The sequence below is a fragment of the Anabrus simplex genome, chromosome 2, assembly GCF_040414725.1.
Source record: "Anabrus simplex isolate iqAnaSimp1 chromosome 2, ASM4041472v1, whole genome shotgun sequence".
In the NCBI taxonomy this organism is placed as follows: domain Eukaryota; kingdom Metazoa; phylum Arthropoda; class Insecta; order Orthoptera; family Tettigoniidae; genus Anabrus; species Anabrus simplex.
This window is the reverse complement of record NC_090266.1, coordinates 577707193-577732375: the sequence shown is the minus strand read 5'-3', so window position 1 is coordinate 577732375 and position 25183 is coordinate 577707193.

Genomic DNA, 25183 nt, shown 5'->3' with positions numbered 1-25183 from the left:
TTTGTCCAGACATTTTACTTTTGTTCCAGATTATTATGGTGAAAAGTTCTACAAAGTAGCAAACATTTCTCTTCCAGTTATATTTCGTTGAGACCACTGTTCTAGTAATATAGGTATAAGTAATTGAATCTTATAAATATATTTGTAGAGGGTCCGCTGTCTATGTCATTTATTTCGCCAAATTTTGACATATTTTTACGTTTCAGGTAATTCAAGATCGTATCAGTAGATTTTAGTTTTCGTGCCTGTCTGTTTGTTTGTTTGTTTGTTTGTTTGTTTGTTTGTTTGTTTGTTTGTTTGTTTGTTTGTTTGTTTGTTTGTTTGTTTGTTTGTTTGCTTGTTCCACCATCACGGGTAAACAGCCGAATAAATCTCGACCAAACTTCATAATGAGAGTCTACTCATCCGGGAGCAGGGTGTAAATATGTATATAATTTAAAAATCACTGAACAGACTGGGGGTTTATACGAAGAGCATAAGAATTTTTTTTAAATTTTCACTTGCACTATTAAGTATATCTGGACGAAAATTCATACTTGGAGTCTACTCATCCAGGAGCAGATTTCGTTATGCATATCATTTAAAAATCACTGAACACACTGGAGTTTATGAGAAGACCAAAATAGTACTTTTTCAATTTTTCTTTTACACTGTTGATTACTTCTCGACCAAACTTCATATTTAGATAGTACTTATCCAAGCGCAGATTTTTATATGTTTATAATTTAAATTAACTGAAAAGACTGGTGGTTTATACGAAGACAAGAAAATAGTTTGTTTTTTTCATTTTCTCATAGACTTAGTTATATCTCCACCAAACAACACATTTAGAGTCTACTCATCCGTGAGCATTTTTTGACATGCATATAATTTAAAAATCACTCAATAGATTGGGGCCTTGGTGCTTTATATAAAAACAAGAAGAGTTTCTTTTTTCCATTTTCTCTTACACTATTGATTATATCTCGAGCAAATCAAGGAGCAGGTTTCGATATGCATATCATCTAAACGTCACTAAATAGACTGCGGGTTTAAAGGATTACTAGAAGAGTTTTTTCAGTTCTCTCTTACACTATTTGTTATATCACGGCCAAACTTCGTATCTTTGTTTTTTGCTAATGGCTTTACGTCGCACCGATACAGATAGATCTTATGGCGACTATGGGATAGGGAAGGCCTGGAAGTTGGAAGGAAGCGGCCTTAATTAAGGTACAGCCCCAGCATTTGCCTGGTGTGAAAATGGGATACAACGGAAAACCATCTTCAGGACTGTTGGCAGTAGGGTGTGAACCCACTACCCACCGGATGCAAGCTCTCAGCTGCGCGCTCCTAACCGCACAGGCAACTCGCCCGTTCGTACCGAGTATAACAGCCTGACTGAATATTGGCGGGAAGTAGCTGGGGAGTCAGATAACTTTCTTCTTTAGCATGCCAACTCCTCTGATTCATAAATTTTGTGAAACTACTGGTACGTAATAAACTGGTTCATCATAGCATTCGAGCTATTCAATCCCTACTCTGAGGCACTGATTGGAATGAGCAGTGTGCATATTTAATGGAATAATGGTAGAGGAGTTTTTATATATTTGCTATTTGCTACACGTCGCACCTACTCAGATAGGTGATATGGCGACGATGGGACAGGAATGGGCTAGGAATGGGAAGGAAGCGGCCGTGGCCTCAATTAAGGTACAGCCCCAGCATTTGCCTGGTGTGAAACTGGGAAACCACGGAAATCTTGCGACGGTTGTATACAAACTGAAAACAAAATCAAGTCGAATATAACGTGTATTATCGATTATAAGACAGATTCCTCTGAAAAGACTAAAACACCGCCAAATTCTTTGAGTTTCATGAGCTTAACTATTACTACTCAAGTAAAACCTTTACATTTGAAATAATATGGTATTTAATGCTAGTCTCTAATCCAAATTATCTTCAGGGTTACCGAAAATGGAGTTCGAACCTACTATATCCCGGATGCGAGCTCACAACTGCGCGCCCCTAACCGCATAGCCAACTCGCGAGGTGGCAGAGAAGTGTTCACGGCTGTCTGCGGCCTGGTCATTCCAGGACTGGAACTTTGGACTGTTAGATCGGAACCGTAGTACCGTTTGTTAAAAGTGAGAAAATGTGTGGTTTTTCATTTGATCGAATATTTCATATGATAACATTGCTTTTAACCGCTACATTCCTACTGACGTTTTTGTAATGGTCTAAGATGACTTCAGTTAGGGAAACCACGAAGACGTCTTTCTGAGTATCCCGTAGCGAAGCACGAGTGCATCAGCTAGTAATAGAATATATTTTAACCGACTTCAAATTCAGGAAATCTGTTAGGAATGTACGGGTTTTTCGGGGATTTTTCTATGATACGGACCACTATCTGATATGTTGTGAACTAAGTATTTCTAGTCCGAGGATAGAGAAAGTGAAATCTGTCTGCAAACGAATAAGGGTAGAAAATCTCCAGGACGTGGAAATTGGACATACATACATGGATATAATTAGTGAGAAGTTCCGAACAGTGGACGGTAAGCAGGTTCAGGATATGGAAGAGAATGTGTGGCATACAGGGATGCTGTAGTAGGAAAGCAAGGGAAGCCTAGGAACAACTGTGTGTAAAGATGAGGAAAAGCGAACACCTTGGTGGAATGATGAAGTGAGAGCAGCTTTAAATGTAAAAAGAAGGCTTATCAGAAATGGCTCCAAACAAGGGCCGAGGCAGACAGGAAATTGTACGTAGATGAAAGAAACGGAGTGAAACAAATAGTTGTTGAATTAAAAAAGAAGTCGTGGGAAGATTTTGGTGAAAACCTGGAAAGGCTAGGTCAAGCAGCAGGGAAACCTTTCTGGACAGTTGTAAAGAATCTTAAGAAGGGAGGGAAAAAGGAAATGAACAATGTTTTGGGTAATTCAGGTGAACTCATAATAGATCCCAGGGAATCTCTGGACAGGTGGAGGGAATATTTTGAAAATCTTCACGAAGTAAAAGGAAATCATCCTGGTGGTATTGCAAACAGCAGAGCTCATGGGGAGGAGGAAAATGATGGTGAAATTACGCTTGAGGAAGTGGAAAGGATGGTAAATAAACTTCATAAACTTCAATTATTTAGGATGTGTATTCTTCCATTATGGTAATATAGTAATTGAGATTGTATCAAGGTGCAGTAAGGCTAAATGGGTGAGCTCGCTGTTGCGATCAACAGTACTTTGTAAGAAGGTAGTCAGTTCCTGGACGAAACTATCTTTACATCGGTCTGTTTTCAGACCAACTATGCTTTACGGGAGCGAAAGCTGGGTGGACTCAGGATATCTTATTCATAAGTTAGAAGTAACAGACTTGAAAGTAGCGAGAATTATTTCTGGCATACATGGGTGGGAACAATGGCAGGATGGTACACGAAATGAAACGATAAAGGCTAGTTTAGGAATGAACTCGATGTATGAAGCTGTACGCATAGACCGGCTACGGTGTTGGGGTCATGTGAGGCGAATGGAGGGGGATAAGTTCTTCTCCTTCCTAATCTGTTTACCCTCCAGGGTTTTTTTTCTTATACTGTCGGCAGCCCTGAAGATGGTTTTCAGCGGTTTCCCATTTTCACACCAGGCAAATGCTGGGGCTGTACCTTAATTAAGACCCAGGCCGATTCCTTCCCACTCCTAGCCCTTTTCCTGTCCCATCGTCGCCGTAAGACCTATCTATGTCGGTGCGACGTAAAGCAACTTGCAAAAAAGAACAATGTTTTTTTCTCTCGGTCTCAGCATGGGATCCCACCTCTACCGCCTCAAGCGCAGTGTCCTGGAGCGTGAGACATTGGGTTGTGTGATACAACTCGGGAGGAGGATCAGTAGCTCACCCAGGAGGCCTCACCTGCTATGCTGAACTGGGGCCTTGTGGGGGATGGGTAGGGATAGACATGGAAGAGAGAAGAAAGTGGTCGTGGCCTTAAGTTAGGCACCATCTCAGAATTTGCCAGGAGGGGAAGTGGGAAATCACGGAAAACCACTTCGAGGATTGCTGAGGTGAGAATCGAAGCACCTCTACTCAGTTGACATCCCGAGGCTGAGTGGACCCCGCTCGAGCCCTCGTACCACTTTTTTTAAGTTTCGTGGCAGAGCCTAGAATCGAACCCGAACCTCCGGAGGTGGCAACTAATCATGCTAACTACTACACGACAGAGGCGGACGGGGGATAGGTTACCTAGGAGAATAATTGTTTCTGTTGTGGATGGTAAGAGAAGTAGAGTTAGACCAAGACGACGATGTTTAGACTCAGTTTCTAACGATTTAAAGATAAGAGTTATAGAACTAAATGAGGCCACAGCACTGGTTGCAAGTAGAGTATTGCGGCGATATTTAGTAAATCCTCTTTTTTCTTCTTTGCCATTTGCTTTACGTCGCGCCGACACTGATATGTCTTATGGCGACGATGGGATAGGCCTAGGAATGGGAAGGAAGTGGTCGTGGCCTTAATTAAGGTACAGCCCCAGCATTTGCTGGTGTGAAAATGGGAAACCACGGAAAACCATCTTTAGGGCTGCCGACAGTGGGGTTCGAACCCACTATCTACCGATTACTGGATACTGGCCGCACTTAAGCGACTGCAGCTATCGAGCTCGGTTTTAGTAAATGCACAGAGGCTTGCAGAATGACGCTGAAGGACATAACGGTCTGTAATGATGTACGTACGTATGTATGTATGTATGTATGTATGTATGTATGTACTATCTGCGCACTTTTTAGTGATATATTTACACCCTAGTGCTGAAGCGGTCGACTTCGGTTATCTTCGAGATTCGTATTGGCAACCTTTGAAACACAAACTAAGAATCGCTTATCATCACTGTGCGCCATCTGGCGTACACTTTAAGTACTCGTACTGTTGTTGTTTACACAGCAAAGCCAAACTATAGAATTCATGCTAGGAACACGTTTCGCAACGGGAAATGTTATATAGTATTATATATTGTGTGTGTGACACAGTTGTTTGCTTAAAATAATAAAGGTTTATAAAATTCATATCGATCGATCATATTATCGATTCAATTCAGATTTCATTTCCATTCAGTTGGCAGTATTAACGGAACCCTTCTTACTTTTCCAATGAGTACAAAAATCTATCACTAAAAAGTGCGCATACTATACGTATGTAGACATCATGTGATACCGATCAGAACATTATTACACGGAAGTAACTCAGAAAACTTTCCTATTAGTTTTCAGAAATGTTATTCAGATAGAATGAAGAAAATGGAGAGACTATGAAGGAATTTAAAAGCACTGGAAGTAATTGAGATTTTATTTCATGGCAGAACACAAATTAAAAATACAGAGATTGGGAAAAAGACAGAGCGAGAGAGAGAGAAAGTCTTAAAAACACAGGAGAAACAGAGAAGCATGTAATCTCAATTGCAGAAAATAACGCAACAAAGAGAAGCGGATAACGAGAAAGGCAATACAAGTTACAAATCGACAATCAATACTGAAGACAGGCTAGGCTGCAGATTCTTACGTTTGAGGTCTTTCATCGAGGAAAAGGCGAGTGTAACGAGTACTAAAATGGAGCCTTTCAGATCCAGCTTTGCACCTACTGACCGACGTGCGATTTCCAAGTACAGTCATTCATCCCCCATAATTCTCTTCTACATCTGCTGAAATTATATTGGCATTTTATGAGAAAGCATCCTTGTTTTATAAAAGATCTGTCTCATTGCTAGACGGCAGTATTAAATGGGAGATAGATTGCGACACTTAATACGCCCGTTAGTGTTACGACTACGCAAGGTACTACGGAGGGTCTTATTCGTATTCCATTCTTTTTATTGATGTTATTCACAGCCTTGAAGACCAGCAGGTAATCTCACTCTATGATATGATTTAGAAACTACACACTACGGAGATTCAAGGTTGAACTTTCGACAGCGAGTGAGTTGGCTGCATGGGATGAGCCGCGCTTCTTATACCCATTCCTAGCCCTTTCCTATCTTATCGTCGTCAGAAACCAGTTTGAGTTAGAGAGACGTTAAACCACTAGCTTTCGACTTTCGACTCTCGGTTCCAAGATTCCTATCTAACGTACACTTTTCACTGGGTTTTCCTTACCGTAGCAAGTATTAGGATAGCACTTCATTTGAAGTTATAAATTACCTAAATTTTTGACATCTATTCCACATTTTCTCTGTGCTCTCGTTGAGTCCTTTGAGTTCCAAATATTGTTTTGTGAGAACATTCATTTGCCTGTAAATTATCTTGAGCCTCATGCACTTAAGCACTTTAAATAGCAACCGACTGCACTGGTATTCACTACAAAGAGGCAGAGCTGTCATCTCCGTACAGGTCATGGAGGCCTTTGGAGGGGTGGAAGGTAAATGCTTCCTCTATCCGTAACCTCGGCACTTGGCGGTGTAGGTTAGTTTTACGCCCGGCCACCTTTACCACCAGACGGTACTCCAATACTCATTTTCGGTGTACGCTGAGTGCAACACCAGAGGTGGAAATCTCGTTTCTTAAAAGTTTAGACTTCCTGACAGGGAATCGAACCTTCGTCCTTCCCAGTGAATTGAGTAAACTTGTATCGCCTCGATCGGGCAGTCCCTATACACCCTACAACATTGAACAAAAAATGGAAGTGCCTATTCAACTCTGGTACTCGGCCTTATTTCAAGTCAGGACTAGTAGCGGCCGGCCCTTAAGGACTCCGGATGGTGTCCACCCCAGAGAACGAAGATCTTTTCCCCCCTCGTCATGTGAAGTCAAAACTTGGACTCGAATAATACTAAGAAATTAACATTTCATTGTAAAACTGTAAATTCTCATCAATAAGGAAGCAGTGGCGGCGCGTGACTTTCATCACTGGGGGTTCAAAAGAAGAAAAAATTGCCTCCCCCCCAACCTCTCCTCTCCCCATCACCGCCAGCTTCTTTTCCATCGTGGGCCGTAACCTCCTAAACTAAGATGACATAAGTTCTAGAAATGTGATCAAATACGAGAGGAGCAGAAAATACGGTAGGCCTACATGCCGAGTTTTACCACATGCAAAATAAGAAATAACTGCTTCATTGAAGTCCGCAGAGTCTCGAACAAAGTTCCTTTAAATTGACAACATAGCAAGAGCAATAAGTCTATCCTCGGTCGTTGTGCTGCGCTAGAAAGTCTTTGTTCTCTTCAGGGTAGAGAAACACCTTTCTGCTTCCGATGTCATGGGAATAGTAACAACTATATTTAAAAGTTTTCATTGGTATTACCTTGCCGCAATTCTTTGCCTCAATGATTTTTGAGTTAAGTTTCTCTCCAAAAGGTAATTATTCCAAAGAAGGCATATTAATAGATGTTTAGTAAGTAATGATATATTTGGGACAAGATATTAATTGGAATTTGACAGTTTAATGTAACTTTTGGTAGTAACGATGCTTTTCAACACTAGCGCTAGCTACGTGCACTATTCTCCGTTGCCTAGTCAAATTCCCGTAAGGCCAACAGATGGCAGGCACATACCCCAACCCCAACAACACAACTAGCTAGTCTTGAGACAGTGGCCTATTGCGCATGCGTAAAGAACAGAGATCCGTTTCTGCGATATCCTGGTCTTGCCTTAGTGCTGGCTTTCGTCCCCCCAGCATCTCGCCACTCCCTTCGCCGATGTACGGACGGAGAGATCGCCTTTGCAAGGGGGTTCATTCCAGACAAGTATCCAGCCGCAGACCTTGCGCATCTCACATGAATTGAAAGCCAGTACGAGTATATTACGGATAGAGGGACTTAGCAAGAGCTTCGAGATTGATAAGGGAGTTATGAAAATTACGTAGTTGAGAACACTTTGATATAAACTGGAGGTTCATTGCTCCATTGCGCTATACCAGAAACCGCCACTGTAAGGAAGACTGTTCGGCAATAAGTTATCAAACTTAGGTGACCGACTTTCAGCGCGCAGTTCGCTGGTAAATGTTTCTAGGTTGAAGATGTCCGACTCGTTGGCTGAATGGTCCACGTACTGGCCTTCGGTTCAGAGGGTCCCGGGTTCGATTCCCGGCCGGGTAGGTTAATTTAACCTTCATTGGTTAATTCCATTGGCCCGGTGGCTGGGTGTTTGTGCTGTCCCCAACATCGCTGAAACTCACACACCACACATAACACTATCCTTCACCACAATAACATGCAGTTACCTACCCATGGCAGATGCCGCCCACCCTCATCATCGTAGGGTCTTCCTTACAAGGACTGCACTCAGCTACAAAAAGCCACACGAAATTATTATATTATAGGTTGAAGATAAGGCACAGACTCTCGAACTTCCGTGCGAGGATGCAGTGAGGGTGACGGGGTTGAGATGCAAGAGGGAAGCGCGCTGGTGGACGGTTCCGGGGGGGGGGGGAGGAAGGGTGCGGAAAGAGGCTTTCACTTGGGCAGAGTCCATAGCAGTGAAGCAGTAAAGATTTATTTATTTAAGTATACTTTAAGAAGAAAAATAATAAATAATTATATTGAAATGTAACATTACTGAGACCAGAATTTTATTCAAATTGGGCCTCTGGCTTGCATCCCGCGTTTTGTGAGGCTTGGCAGCTGTGAATCAGTTTGTTTTAACGCGGAAGACTTGATTGAGTGCGATGGTACTGGTTATTAGCAAAGAAAAAAATGTTGGAAAAAGTATTGTGGCCGCCCAGTCCCCCTATCACTCACCGATCTGCGAGTCCCTTGTCACAAACACAAACACACACACACACACACACACACACACACACACACACACACACACACACACACACACTCAGACAGTAATCACTTAAGTGCCCGACAATGCCAGAAAGGAAACAAGTTCATATCGCCACTACAAATACAGTAACAACGTCTGGCCTAAACATGTCTTTGCCGGTTTCTGAAACAAGCAACGAAGCAAAGCGAGCTCTGAGCGCAGGCCATGGATACCCCTGGATGAGAGTAAGTTATTCCCAACTTCTGCACTAACAAGAGAGGTGTTTGCACCTGAACCAACCGACTGTAATCCAACATGGTAGCAGGTTCAATTAAGGAATTATACACTTAACGATGATATTCTGTCGTAAAATAAGAAGTCAATACAGTAGTTTGTTCCTACACTTTTAAGTGGAACATGGAGTATCGAAGATATCGGTTGCAATTAAACTTGGTAGGACAATCAATTAAGACATCATAACAAGGCTCCATATCTGCCATTGTTACATAGTAAGGTAAGGGTTATTCTTCCCGAAGGCAGGTCCGAACCTCCGCTGAGGTGTTCCTGAGCCGGAGTTTACGTGCGGTAGGGTGGCCAATTCTTTTCCGCTCCTCCATTCCCTTACCCCCACCAACAGCGCGTGGCAACCCATCCAACTCCTGACCACGCCCAATGTTGCTTAACTTCGGAGATCTCACGGGATCCGGTGTTTCAACACGGCTACGGCCGTTGGCTTCTTACATAGGCTGTCCACATTATGGCAAAATGTGTGTTTCTGAAGCGGAACAGTAGTTTCAGCGTTTTAACTAATAAAATAATATATTAATATGTAGATGACCAAGAAACAATATTTAATTTCCACTATAAACAATTCAGATGTATCAAACTTTAAAATAATAGTGTTATTGGTTTTACGTCTCACTAACTACCTTCACGGTCTTCGAAGAAACTCTAATATATTGATGTATTTATATCTCTCATGGGCTGCAATAGTGGCACATCTAAAAATATCAAGTTCTGAAATAAATTAGTATAAAGTTCCCTTAGTAGTGAAATGCAGAAAATATACTATTAATCTATGAAATAAAGATTAAATGGTACTAAATGTTTCGATGGGCGTTCAGTTAGTAAAAATGTTACTTAAAATTTGCTCCTTCATTCCCCTTTCCGAAGCCATGACCTAGACGTTTTGAGAATTGTCGCAATTGCTGCAATGATTTTTTTTAAAGAGATTATATTTGACTAGCTTGGCGGTTTGCGGCTTATAATAATGAAGCAAATTTACGGACAACGCTAAAGTCTTCAATAACTCCGATTTCGTATGTTTAGACTTCTGCCACTCTTGCAGCTCACGAGGGATGCACTTGTACGTGCCGATAGAGTAGGTATGTAGAGCATGACACTGTGCTCGTTTATCAAAAATATAACTTTTTATATAAATATTTTATGCAAATTTAAAGTAGAATATCGGGTATACTGTATTTCCACAGTGTATACGCAAGGTTATTCTATGTCATCATCAGGTAACTGCTCGAAGTTGCCCAGCTACATTTCAGAAAATAATTACAACACTACTGTACTGTTGATTTTACGGCAAATTGTTATTACTATTTAATTCAGGATATTATAACTGACCTTTCACCAAAGGATCATTGATAACTTCAACCTAAACAGTTCCCTTGAAAGTGAAGTACAGTGATAATCTAAATTTTCAATCACCTTCCCCACCACGTACTCATTTGAAGTATATCCCAAGGACCACGTACCTCTCCGGAATGCGAAGTGTCGTTTATAAATTCTTTGACTTCCTGACGGGGAATCCAACCCCATGGATTTATGATGTACAGTAGATTTATTTAGGTATTCCAAGGTAAGTTCTGGGTTAGTGTTTGATCCTGTCAGTTTCTTTAAATTCTTCTTTGGGACATATTAGCGTTGGTCAGTATTCAGACTGAAGTCACATTCTAAGAAGACGTCAATCAACCGTAAAAGACGTACTCCGTAAATTATTTTATGACGTAATATATAGTAGGATGTATAATAATAATAATAATAATAATAATAATAATGATGATGATGATGATGATGATGATGATGATGATGATGGTTCATGGTGTGGGTTACTGTAGTCACGTTCTAGTTCGTGAACCCTGGGCAACGGCTGAGTGGCCTAGTAAGTGGTCCTGAGAGTCGGGATACCAGTTGCTATGGAATGGGAGAGGGGATCTTGGACATATTCTGAGTCATGGACCGCCTTGTGCTCAGGAGGCTAGGACTATACAATTCACCGGTGGTCCATAACCCGTTAGAGGAGAGACCCTCACTTGGACTATGTGCACGTAGGGTACCATCCTGCTTCATGAACTCAATGAGCTCAGAACATTTTAGGCAAGCCTCGGACCAATGGGAGTAACGGAGTCCCACTCCCATTTGACAGGCGAGGGACTCCTTGGAAACAACATGGCGAACGGAATGTAATTCGATGGGGAGCTATCAATATTAAAGGGGCTTATGGAAGAAAGAAAGTAGAACTGGCTGAGTCAGCAATGAGGATGCATCTGGAGGTGCTAGGAGTATGTGATATTCGGGTAAGGGGAGGTAACGAGGAAGAGATAGGAGATTATAAAGTGTACTTGACGGGTGTTAGAAAGGGAAGGCCAGAGTCCGGGGTAGGGCTCTTTACCAGGAATACCAGTGCACGCAACACAGTTTCTGTTAGGCACGTAAATGAGCGAATGATGTGGGTAGGTTTGTCAGTTGGAGGAATTAGGACTAGAATTGTCTCCGTGTATTCACCATGTGAGGGTGCAGATGAGGATGAAGTTGACAAGTTTTATGAAGCATTGAGCAACATCGTGGTCGGGGTCAACAGCAGGGATAGAATAGTGCTAATGGACGATTTCAATGCGAGAGTTGGGAATAGAACTGAAGGGTACGAAAGGGTGATTGCTAAATGTGTGGAAGATATGGAAGCTAATGGGAATGGGAAGCGTTTGCTGGACGTCTGTGCTAGTATGGGTTTAGCAGTTACGAATACATTCTTCAAGCATAAGGCTATTCACCGCTACACATGGGAGGCTAGAGGTACCATATCCATAATAGACTATATCTTAACCGACTTCGAATTCAGGAAATCTGTTAGGAATGTACGAGTTTCCCGGGGATTCCTCGATGATACGGACCACTATCTGATCTGTAGTGAACTAAGTATCTCTAGGCCTAGGGTAGAGAAAGTGAAATCTGTCTGCAAACGAATAAGGGTAGAAAATCTCCAGGACGAGGAAATTAGACAGAAGTACATGGATATGATTAGTGAGAAATTTCGAACAGTGGACAGTAAGCAGGTTCGGAATACAGAAAGTGAATGGGTGGCATACAGGGATGCTGTAGTTGAAACAGCAAGGGAATGCCTAGGAACAACTGTGTGTAAAGATGGGAAAAGGTGAACATCGTGGTGGAATGATGGAGTGAGAGCAGCTTGTAAAGGTAAAAAGAAGGCTTATCAGAAATGGCTCCAAACAAGGGCCGAGGCAGACAGGGATTTGTACGTAGATGAAAGAAACAGAGAGAAACAAATAGTTGGTGAATCCAAAAATAAGTCGTGGGAAGATTTTGGTAATAACCTGGAAAGGCTAGGTCAAGCAGCAGGGAAACCTCTCTGGACAGTAATAAAGAACATTAGGAAGGGAGGGGAAAAGGAAATGAACAGTGTTTTGAGTAATTCAGGTGAACTCATAATAGATCCCAAGGAATCACTGGAGAGGTGGAGGGAATATTTTGAACATATTCTCAATGTAAAAGGAATACATCCTGGTGATGTTGCGAACAGCCAAGCTCATGGGGAGGAGGAAAATTATGTTGGTAAAATTACGCTTGAGGAAGTGGAAAGGATGGTAAATAAACTCCATTGTCATAAAACAGCACGAGTTGATGAAATTAGACCTGAAATGGTGAAGTATAGTGGGAAGGCAGGGATGGAATGGCTTCATAGAGTAGTAAAATTAGCATGGAGTGTTGGTAAGGTACCTTCAGATTGGACAAAAGCAGTAATTGCACCTATCTATAAGCAAGGGAACAGGAAGGATTGCAACAACTATCGAGGTATCTCATTGATTAATATACCAGTCAAAGTATTCATTGGCATCTTGGAAGAGAGGGTGCGATCAGTCGTTGAGAGGAAGTTGGATGAAAACCAGTGTGGTTTCAGACCACAGAGAGGCTGTCAGGATCAGATTTTCAGTATGCGCCAGGTAATTGAAAAATGCTACGAGAGGAATAGGCAGTTGTGTTTATGTTTCGTAGATCTAGAGAAAGCACATGACAGGGTACCGAGGGAAAAGGTGTTCGCTATACTGGGGGACTATGGAATTAAAGATAGATTATTAAAATCAATCAAAGGCATTTATGTTGACAATTGGGCTTCAGTGAGGATTGATGGTAGAATGAGTTCTTGGTTCAGGGTACTTACAGAGGTTAGACAAGTCTGCAAACTTTCACCGTTGCTGTTCGTAGTTTACATGGATCATCTGCTGAAAGATATAAAATGGCAGGGCGGGATTCAGTTAGGTGGAAATATAGTAAGCAGTCTGGCCTTTGCTGACGACTTGGTCTTAATGGCAGATTGTGCCGAAAGCCTGCAGCCTAATATCCTGGAACTTAAAAAGAGGTGCAATGAGTATGATATGAAAATTAGCCTCTCGAAGACTAAATTGATATCAGTAGGTAAGAAATTCAACAGAATTGAATGTCAGATTGGCGATACAAATCTAGAACAGGTCGATAATTTCATGTATTTAGGTTGAGTGTTCTCCCAGGATGGTAATATAGTAAGTGAGATTGAATCAAGGTGTCGTAAAGCTAATGCAGTGAGCTCGCAGTTGGGATCAACAGTATTCTGTAAGAAGGAAGTCAGCTCCCAGGCGAAACTATCTTTACATTGGTCTGTTTTCAGACTAACTTTGCTTTACGGGAGCGAAAGCTGGGTGGACTCAGGATATCTTATTCATAAGTTAGAAGTAACAGACATGAAAGTAGCAAGAATGATTGCTGGTACAAAGAGGTGGGAACAATGGCAGGAGGGTGCTCGGAATGAGGAGATAAACGCTAATTTAGGAATGAACTCGATGGATGAAGCTGTACGAATAAACCGGCTTCGGTGTTGGGGTCATGTGAGGCGAATGGAGGAGGATAGTTACCTAGGAGAATAATGGACTCTGTTTGGAGGGTAAGAGAAGTAGAGGTAGACCAAGACGACGATGGATAGACTCGGTTTCTAACGATTTAAAGATAAGAGGTATAGAACTAAACAACATTAGTGGCAAATCGATGATTGTGGCTACGTTTAGTAAATTCACAGAGGCTTGCAGACTGAACGCTGAAAGGCATAACAGTCTATAATGATAATGTATGTATGTATAATAATAATAATAATAATAATAATAATAATAGTAATAATAATAATAATAATAATAATAATAATAATAATAATACTATATATAAAAATGGATGTATGTATGTGAGTAAATGACACTTCTCCTCCTAAACCACTGGAGCAATTTCAACTAAAGTTGGTACACTTATGACTTACCATCTGGAGACGAGCAATGTGGGGGTAAGCCATCCGGTAGCTCCCTTAAGGGTGGGGGAAAGGGGGGGGCAGGTATAAAAATTGAAAAAAGTGTCGAATCCGCAGTTTTCGGGGTCACCGAGATGAATAGTGACACTCCCGATTTTAAAAAGGTCAAAGTTCAGCTCCCTTTCGAGTGGGGGGGGGGCGATGGGGGAGTGATATATAAAATTAAACGAGAATAGTATTGGATACATAGTTTTCGGGGTCGCCGAGGTGAATTGTGCACTTAGGATTTTGAGTATCAGGAGACAAACCACGTGGGGGTAAGATAGCTCAGGAACCCTTAGGGAAAATAGTGTCGAATCCATACTAATCGGGGTCGCTGAGATGAATAGTGACCCTCCGGATATTTTTAAAAGTCCAAGTCATCCCCCTTTAGGGTGGGGGGCGAGGGGGCAGTGATATACAAAATTAAACGAAAATAGTGTCGAATACATAGTTTTCGAGGTCACCGAGGTGAATTGTACACTCCGGATTTTTAATATCAAGAGACAAACCACGTGGGGGTAAGACTTTTCGGGGTCGCTGAGATGAATAGTGACACTCCGGAATTATTTAAAGTCCAAGTTCAGCCCCCTTCGTGGTGGGGGTGATGGAAGAGTTATATATACAAATAATCGAAAATAGTGCCGAATCCATAGCTGTCGGGGTCGCTGAGATAAATAGTGTGACTCCGGATATTTTATATAAGTCCAAGTTCATTACCTTTTGTGGTGGGGGGCGACGGGGAATTGAGATATAAAAATAATCGAAAATAGTGTCGAATCCATAGTTTCCGGGGTCGCTGAGATGAATAGTGACATTCCCAATTTTTTAAAACTCGAACCTTAGCCCCCTTTAGGGTGGGGGGAGGTGTGTGCGATATAATAATCATCAAATATACTGCCGAATCCATAGTTTTCCGGGTCGCTCAGATGAATAGTAACATTCCGAATTTGTAAAGTCCAACTTTAGCCCCTTTGGCATAGGGGGTGAGATAGGGCGGAAGAATAAATTGTAAAAAATGTACGTGTGTATGTTCCAGAGTTAAGTTTGTCACTTAACAAGTTCGTGGTTAGCTTGTTGGGTTGTTAAGCTAGGTCCTCACAGGTTCTCCACGAGTCTGAGTATATCTTATTCCAAATGAAACGAAGATGTCCAATATTGTATTTATTAATTTACTAACACTTATTACATTTGAAGATTTAAGTCTATTTAAAAGTTCTGAGGCCTGACGCCTAACAGCCAACTCAATTAGTTGGTAGTTCTTAACTGACTACATTCCAAGAGACCTTTTCCATTTGGAGTCCAGGGTTTTATATGAATTAGGGCAGTCACGTGTCAATCCCTCTGGGTGGGATACATTGTCTTCGTACTGGTTGATTACCAGGGAAGAGGGGATATGTGTAGCAAAGAGTTAGGAGTTTAGGAAGGGGTTTCTGATGGCACCAGGGAGTGGGGCACATACGTCACGGAAAGGTTTGGGCTGATTCTGCCAAGCCTGAGGATATGTGTCAGGATATGTGTCATCCTGGACTCTGAGTTGTTATTGAAACTTACTCACATCTTGACTCACCAGTATTGGTCACTAGTTTGCCTAAGGTCTGTTGAAACTGCTTGACACTCATACAGTATGCCAGCAGCAGTAATAATAATAATAAAAGTAGCTCCTCCCCCCTTATTTTCATGTTACTGTCCTCAGTAACATTTACATTTTTCTCATTCCTAATTTTTACAGTTTTACATAATTTATACATTTTCTTTCTGAACATGATTGTAATACTTCCTATTATTAGTAAAACAAGGATGACATTAGTAGACACAAATGTTTTTATGTCAATAGAGGTTGTACGGATGGGTTTTAAGTCTAGTTTCATTTTCTTTACATCTAAATGAGAAATATGAAACGTAATTTCATTCTTAATTAAAGGTTCCTTCTGGATACCTAGGAAAGGATAAGTATGGATGTAATTAGTAGGTTTTTGTTGTAAAGTTATTCCCATACTGGAGATAGGGCAAGATTCATTGGAATAAATTACCTGTGGTCCAGAAATCTGGATGGATTTCTGGGATTCTGGACATGTTTGTAAGATTACCTCTGGGTTTCTTGTAAAGAACAGAATATGTTCTTTGTTTAGCGGTCTAAATAATTTTACATCATTCTTTACAGAAGCAAATTCACATCCTGCAGTATTTGTTAAGTTGCAGTTTGTGATTCTGGTGTTATAATATAAGCATACGTATGATAGGGTGTTCTTAACACATGGTACGGTAGACCATTTCATAATTGGACTTTGTAGGTATTATTTTTCAGATGGGACAAGTATAACATTATTAATGGTGGGTACAGGGGTTACATCATATAATTTATATTGATTTCCATCCGTGATTGGCATGGAAAGGATTATTATCATTTCTTCGTCCAGCACAAGGACTTGAGTTTTTGACATTTTTAGGTTTTCATACTGATTATATTGATCGGTATGGATCATACTCTGTGTAGGATAGATTGATAACTAATGTTTGACAATGTTAGTTAAGTCTTTTCTTGATAGCATTTTTACATTTGTCATCTCGTGAAATGAAAGACTAATGGTTTCTTGAAGCACTCGTATGATATTTCGGATTTTGTTAATACACAGTAACACGTATTGGATGTTTTCTAGTAGATTTATCTTGAAGTCTTCTGTTCGAAGTATACCTTGAATTACCTTCATATTGTCATTAACATGATTCATTTCATCATAAAATTTTTGAGCAATTGAATTTGTAAATGATACTAGTTTATTTATATGCTTGATTTCATTAGAATGACTTTGTTTTAAAGTGTTTAATTGATTTTGTAAATTATCTAAATCGTCCTGGTCTAGATTGCCAGAGATGAACTTAATTACTTTTCCTAGTCCGTTTATTAAACCTCGTTTAGTTCTGTTAGAAGTACTGGGTATTAGCTTATTTAATTCTTTTTTGGTATCTTTGGTTATTTCAGTTAACTCGTATATTAAGTGAGGAAAAGTATTATTGCTTTTCAATACAAGACTAGAGACAGTATCATCAATAATTTTGTATGATTCTTTTAAGGTAGTAAGATTGAAATGAACCATGAATTTATGGTACTTATCGATTACCAATACAGATCCCATGGGGTCCGCATAAAATCCTGATGTGGTTATGGGTTTGGTGTAGATGGTGGCATATCCTGGTAGGAATCTGGAACGGGAAGAGATTTCCTTTTAGGTTTAATGTCACGGAAATTTCTGACATGGGTCTTGCCATTTTTCATTTTACACTATACTCGGTTCTTTTCGATTTTGGTTATCGTGCCTTCATTATATAGGTTTTTGGACTTCCTATTTCTGGTTAGAGAGTCTAGGACATATACCTGTTCACCTATTTGATAGGAGTGTTTGAAAATGGGCTTTGCTGGGTCAGATTTATTCTTATTTAAGATTTTCATCTGGTTTCCTTGTCTCTCAATATATTCATTAATTTTTGGAGACGAGGAGAAGATATGATTTAGTGCTTTGTAATACGGGCCGTATAGAACATTGAATGGTGGCTGTTTGGTTGTGGAGTGAATTGAAGAATTATAATTTGTGATCGCAGTGGTTATTAGCTGTGGGAGTGGAGTGAATTTATCATGATCTCTTGAGATTCTCAGTTTTTCGAGGAGGGTCGAATTCAGTCTTTCTACCGGGGAGTTAGACGATGCATTCAGAGGTGTAGTGGCATGATATTCAATGTTAGTAGCTTTACAGTATTCTGTAATTAAGCTATTCTAAATTCTCCTCCCTGATCATGGGTAATTCTCTTGGGATATCCATGGTGTGAGAAATACACTTGCAGTTGATTCAGAACTGCCATGGCTGTGCCATTGGATAGTAAATACGCTTGTCCGTATTTAGAGAATACGTCTAGTATAGTTAAAATGCGGTTTTGTTCAAAATGAAAAGTATCTATATGAATCAGAGCGAACGGGTGGTCGGCTGTAATAGGGCCTTGGTTTGGTACTTCGTTAGGGTGTCTTTCATATTTATTTCTCTGACATAAGTTACATTGGTTAATTAGATTTCTAATTTGTTCTTTCAAATGTGGCCAATAGTACTTGGTTCGAAAATGTTCAAATGTTTCAATGATACCATTGTGGTTTATTGAATGGTATTGTAATATCAACTGTTTCTGAGTCTCTGAGCTTTCAATATCTTCTAGAAATTTAGATGTCCTAATGATTATTAATTCTGACGTAAATAATTTCTGACATACCCTGATGAATGGGATTTCGAGTGTTACGTCGTCAAAGTAGGCGGCATATCTGTTTGACGTGTTAATAATTTTGAGTAGGTGACTATTCAAATCTTGTTGGAGGTTTTTCTCTGTCACTATCATGATATGGCGGGTATATTTCTTGAATAGTTTTTGTTCAAGGATTTTGGGAAAGTTACCATATTTTATGATAAGTTGGTTACGGTTTTGATTCAAGTTTCTCTCTGATGCTTTTAGAGTGAAAATGGGATCTTCTTGATTTGAATGTACAGTTTCATTGTCCATTTCATTCTGGTATGTATCATCTCCGGGGATGGGTACATTAGAAACTGTTTCATCATTTACATTTACTTGTATTCTGGAAAGAGCATCTGCGACATAGTTAGTTTTCCCTTTAACATATTTTATGTCAAAGTCAAACTCTCCTAATTTCATTTTCCAGCGGTAGAGTCTTGAACTGGGATCCTTTAGGGTGAAAAGCCATTGCAGTGGACGGTGGTCACTTTCCACATGAAAGTGTCGTCCCCATAAGTAAGGTTTAAAATGCTTACTACTTTCTACGATGGCAAGCAATTCTCTCTCTATGGTGGAGTAGTTTCTTTCAGCGGGGTTTAGGGTTTTGGAATAATAGGCAATAGGGTGTCCCTTCTGTGTGAGAACACTCCCTATGGCAAAGTCTGAACTGTCTGTGGTTAACACGAATGGTTCTTCGAAATCTGGGTAAGCTAAGACTGGAGCATTTATTAGAAGGGTCTTTAGTGTTTCAAATGCAGATTTGTACTCAGGGTTTTCTGCATCGATTTTTGATCCCTTCTTTAGGCAACGGGTCATTGGATATGCTACTTTAGCAAAGTCCTTTATAAATTTCCTATAGAAACCCGCTAGTCCTAAGAATTGTTTGATTTCTTTGGTGGTCTTGGGAATAGGGTAACTTTTGACTGCCTTGATTTTTTCGGGATTAGGTTTTACTCCGTTCTGTGAAACAACATGACCTAGGAAGGCTACTTCCTTGTGGAGAAATTCGGTTTTATCGAGCTGTATTTTCATATTTACTTCTCGTAATTTCTGCATTACAAGGGTCAGGTGTTGTTTATGTTCCTCTAGGGATTTGCTATATATGATAATGTCATCCATATATACCAGACAGAATTTGAAAAGAAAGGGGCGTAGGACATTGTCCATTACGCGCTGAAAGGTGGCCGGAGCGTTTCTGAGCCCGAATGGCATTCTGCGGTACATTAGATGCCGATTGTCTATAGTAAAAGCAGTTTTTTCTATAGATCTAGGATCCATTTCAATTTGATGGAATCCTTGGGCACAATCTAAAGTCGAGAAATACTGGCAGTGACCTAGGTTGTCTAGAATTTCTTCTATTCTAGGGAGAGGGTATTTGTCTTCAATGGTCTTCTTATTCAGCTGTCTGAAATCTATGACTAATCTCCATTTCTTCTGTCCAGAAGCATCTGGCTTCTTGGGCACGGCCCACACGGGATTACAATATGGAGATTCGCTGTTGGTGACTATTCCCTGGCTAATAAGTTTTTCAACTTCTTCACTTAATACCTTCTTTAGTGCGGGAGGATATCGGTAATTTCTCTGATATACCGGGTCCTCATCAGTAGTTCGAATAAAATGCTTTACGGCGTTAGTGAATGTTAAATCGCACCCGGGATAGTAGAATACATCCGAGAATTCAGAACATATTTCTGATATGACTCTAAACTCTAGATCGTTCATATGTTGTGTGCGGAGATATTCTTGAATATCGTGGTCTGAAATAGAATTTATTTCCAGTGGCTGTATTGTAATGTTCTCCAAAGGTTCAACTAACACTGGTTTGTTAAATTCTTGTTTTAACTGTGTTTCAATAGGGTACATGACCTGGTAGTTTTCTGCATGCAAAATTGCATCTGCAAAATATATTCCTTCATGTTCAAACTTTGGAATATATACATCCCCTTGTTCGATATTGACAGGGATAGCAATTTTCTGCATGTCTGGTGAAGGCTGAAAATTTACTTGCTTGTTGTTTGAGTGGAAATAGAATGGTATGTCTTTGTTGTCTAATGTAACTAGGTTTGATTTATAATCTATTTTTGCACCTAGTTTAACAAAATCAGCTGTTCCGATTAGCGCGTCGAAATATTCGTGCCATTTCATGACTCGAAAATCTACGGGCGTGTCAATTTCATATTCTGAAAAAATGGGGAATTGTATGTTTTCTTCACCCATTGTTTCCGAATGAACAGATTGTATGCAGAATGATTCTCGGAACAAATATTCTGCAAAATATTCATGTGCTATTGATGGGTTCATTATTGAATGACAAGCACCACTGTCTATCAAGATTTTGAATCCAAATAGAGTGATGAACGGCAGTTTGGGAGCGTTTCTTATGTTATTTAGGTCTTCGCTTGAGATGGCGGGACCAAGTGAAAATCCTGACTCTGTTCTTGGTTTTCATAATTATTCTGAGGTAGTGATAAATCGACTGTGTCGTATTCGAACTCGTATTCGTGGGGTTGAGTTTCCTGAGTGTAGTCTGATGACTGTGCCTCCTGAAAATATTCTGGTGGTACATAGTCACATTCGTTAGTCTCCTCTGCGTGTGTATTTACATTCCCTCTGATGGTAGATACCCCTGACATAGATGTTGGGTACCTTTGAGTATCGGTCGTGAAGCGTCGGGCAAGGTTATTTGGTGTAGGATAAAGTCGGTTCATTGGCTTAAAAGGTTGTTGGTTCTGTGGTCTGGCAGTAGGTGGGTTCGGACCTTGGAAGGGTCTGAAGTTTGGTTGTTGGTTAGGATTTCTGAATTGTTGGTTTGATTGGGTAGCGAAAGGTCGCATTTGAGGAAAGTAATGGTTCTGTGGTCTTGGATACATAAATGGATTGTGAGTGACATGGTTTAGTGGTTGTGTCGTTTGATTGTTTCTGTTAGGTTGTGTCTGCATGAATGGCTTGTGACTGGCACTGTTATTGAGAGGATATTTCGGTGTCCCTCTCAATTGATCCATGTAACTTTCGTGCGCTCTATCATTGTCATAGGTCCTACAGTGTCTTAATGCTTGACTTAAGTCTGTAACTTGAGCATACCGTAGGTACGCTCGGTACGGTTCTAAAATACCTGCTTTAAAAGTGTTCAGACTCAGATCATCTAGTTCTCTCAACTTGAGCTCCAAGATCTGGTCTCTGTAGTTCAATTTGCATAAACTTTTACATTGGAGGACTAAAGTGTCCAACCTGTCATGATAATCTGTGTAACTCTCGTTTCTCTTTTGGAAACAGTTGGAAATTTCCTGTACTAATAATCTCTCATCTTTGACATCACCAAATTTTCTAATTAATTTATCCTTAAACTTCTCATAACTAGAGTTCGCATCGAGATCCAAAATACTACTAGCTTCTCCTTTTAATTTGGATTTAACGACATTAAATAAAAATTCATTAATAATATTTGCGTTGGGAACTGTAAGGGCTCTCTTGTGAGTATTTATAAAACTATCGCATCTCGCTATGAAATAGTCTAAACTACAAGATGCGCTTCCGTTAAATTCAGGTAGCAACTGAATTTGGGCATATTCAAATAATTTCAAAATTATTTTGAAAGCATTTCTGTCTCAGTCATTGTAGTGACTTTATTTGACTGATTAGTTGAAATAATTGAAAATTATTATTATTATTATTATTATTATTATTATTATTATTATTATTATTATTATTATTATTATTATTATTATTATTATTATTGCTCTTGCTCAACTAAAAGAGATGAATGATGTTATTACTGGCAATATTCAGGCATTACAAATAGGTACATTAAATGTAACTCACAGGCAGGAAATGATGATCAGCATGGACTGCATTCTCCTTGAGCTGTGTAGTCGGTTGGTCTTCCTTCTGCGTTGTCGTGCTATCGAAAGGCCCCTCTGCGGAGTTGTCGGTACGCACGTACAGCGATGGCGGTTGGTTGCTGTCGAAAGGCGCTTCTGGAGCGTTGTCGGCTAGCTTCCTTCCTTCAAGCTGGCGTAGTCGGTTGTGGTCGAAAGGCCTCTAGTGAGGTTGTCAGTTCCACTTCCTTCTAGCTGGCTGGTTCAAATGGAATAGATGACTTCAGTATTTTGCGGGAAGATACTGGCTTGACGGACAAGTAGCGAAAGGCGATTCTGGATCGTTGTCTGAATACTTTGTCCAACTAGCACGTAGATCTTGTGGCGATCGTGTATCAAATCCCGGCCACAGGCCCCCAGTTAAGTTTGTCGCTTAACAAGTTCGTGGTTAGCTTGTTGGGTTGTTAAGCTAGGTCCTCACAGGTTCTCCACGAGTCTGAGTATATCTTATTCCAAATGAAACGAAGATGTCCAATATTGTATTTATTAATTTACTAACACTTATTACATTTGAAGATTTAAGTCTATTTAAAAGTTCTGAGGCCTGACGCCTAACAGCCAACTCAATTAGTTGGTAGTTCTTAACTGACTACATTCCAAGAGACCTTTTCCATTTGGAGTCCAGGGTTTTATATGAATTAGGGCAGTCACGTGTCAATCCCTCTGGGTGGGATACATTGTCTTCGTACTGGTTGATTACCAGGGAAGAGGGGATATGTGTAGCAAAGAGTTAGGAGTTTAGGAAGGGGTTTCTGATGGCACCAGGGAGTGGGGCACATACGTCACGGAAAGGTTTGGGCTGATTCTGCCAAGCCTGAGGATATGTGTCAGGATATGTGTCATCCTGGACTCTGAGTTGTTATTGAAACTTACTCACATCTTGACTAACCAGTATTGGTCACTAGTTTGCCTAAGGTCTGTTGAAACTGCTTGACACTCATACAGTATGCCAGCACCAGTAATAATAATAATAAAAGTAGCTTTTAGAAGCCGAATACACTAGTATTAATGGGTGAGGGTTCTATACCCGGTGAGGGATATAACTCCAGTATGACTTTCATGTATGACTTACTATCTGGAAAACATATTGTGGGAGTAAGACGCCCCTAGAAACGCTAGGGAACCGGTGAAATATAATCCATATTAACAAATGGTAGTCAGTTTGGCGCGATCTATATATACTGTACTATATATATAAATTCTGGCATAAGAATGAAAACAGACGTGAATTAATGAGACCATTCTAGGCATCTTAGAAACTTAAAACCTGGTACCAGACAAGCTGATGACTTCAGGATCCCTAGAAAAATCTAAAATTCTCAAAATTCTCTGAAGGTGATATGCTGGGAGTTTCAAGTCTGCATCAGAACACAGTCGGTGATATTTATCCAGAACGATAACATATAGGTTTCATGGGCTTAAAAGTTTCCTGAAAGTCCTTATTATTAACCCCCTCCCCCATATCGAGATGGCAGCACAATATTGCAGACGAGTTAGAATATAGGAATTTGGCAAAATTATAACTTTTAGAATGTAACCGACGGAACATTTATGAGGTGTTTAAAAATTGTAATTTTTCCCCTGAAAAATATCGAAATATGGATGCAATTTCAATGACGGTGCAGACCTTCCTTTCGAGGTATTTCGTGGCTAAACGGTAAGTCGTATCTCAAAACGGATGGCACAATCTCCATTCGATTTGGAGTGATTTACAACTTTGGTCCTATGATATTTTGTAGTATCTCCATCCACTATACGTTAAATTTGGCTCTATTTCTGGATTTACCTAAATTTTGCACTTTGTACACGTATAATTCATGGTTTGATTCACTTATAGGAAAGATGGAATCTTGAAATTCTACACGAATATCAGCCCACCCAGTAGCCATATGTGAGCCAAATTCTATGTTTGAACCTGTCGCATAAGTATCTGAAAAGTAATTCACTGTGTGAAACCTTACACAAATTTCACCCTATTTAACGTTTTTAAAACAATCTTACCTTTAAATAGATCAGATACGAGGAAATATCATATGGCCAGCCATTTAGACCGCTAAATGAGGCCAGAGGCGTCTTTTCATACAGTCTGCTTTTCGATATGATGCACCGTTTAGCAGCAGTTATTCTGTAAATGAAGGTGAACATGCACATACTTCCGTATGTCTATCTGCATTTATTAATTTAAGTAGAGTTGTAGCGATCTAGAAGGGGTGTGTCTCACATTGTAATTAATACTTTGCAAATCAATAGTGACTGTCAGCAGGAGGGTGTCTGCTGTTGTAATCAGTACTCCCCACATCGACTTTATTTTTTAAGTCCAAATTCATCCCCCTTTGGAGTGGGGACGAGGGGGGATGAGATATAAAAATTATCGAAAATAATGTCGAATCCATAGTTTTCGGGGTCGTTGAGATGAATAGTAACAATCCAGATTTTTAAAACTCAAAGTTTAGCGCCCTTTAGGGTGGGGGAGGAGGGACTAATATATAATAATAATAATCGAATATACTGCCGAATCCATAGTTTTCCGAGTCGCTGAGGGGAGTAGTAACATTCCGGATTTTTAAAGTCCAACTTCAGCCCCCTTTGCCATAGGGGGTAAGAAAGGATGAAAAACTGAAATGTCAAAAATAACCGAGATATTGGACGTGTGTGTGTTCCAATATGACTTTCAAGTATGATTTTCTACCTTGGAAACGTGCTGAAAGAGTGAGACGCCCCTAGAAC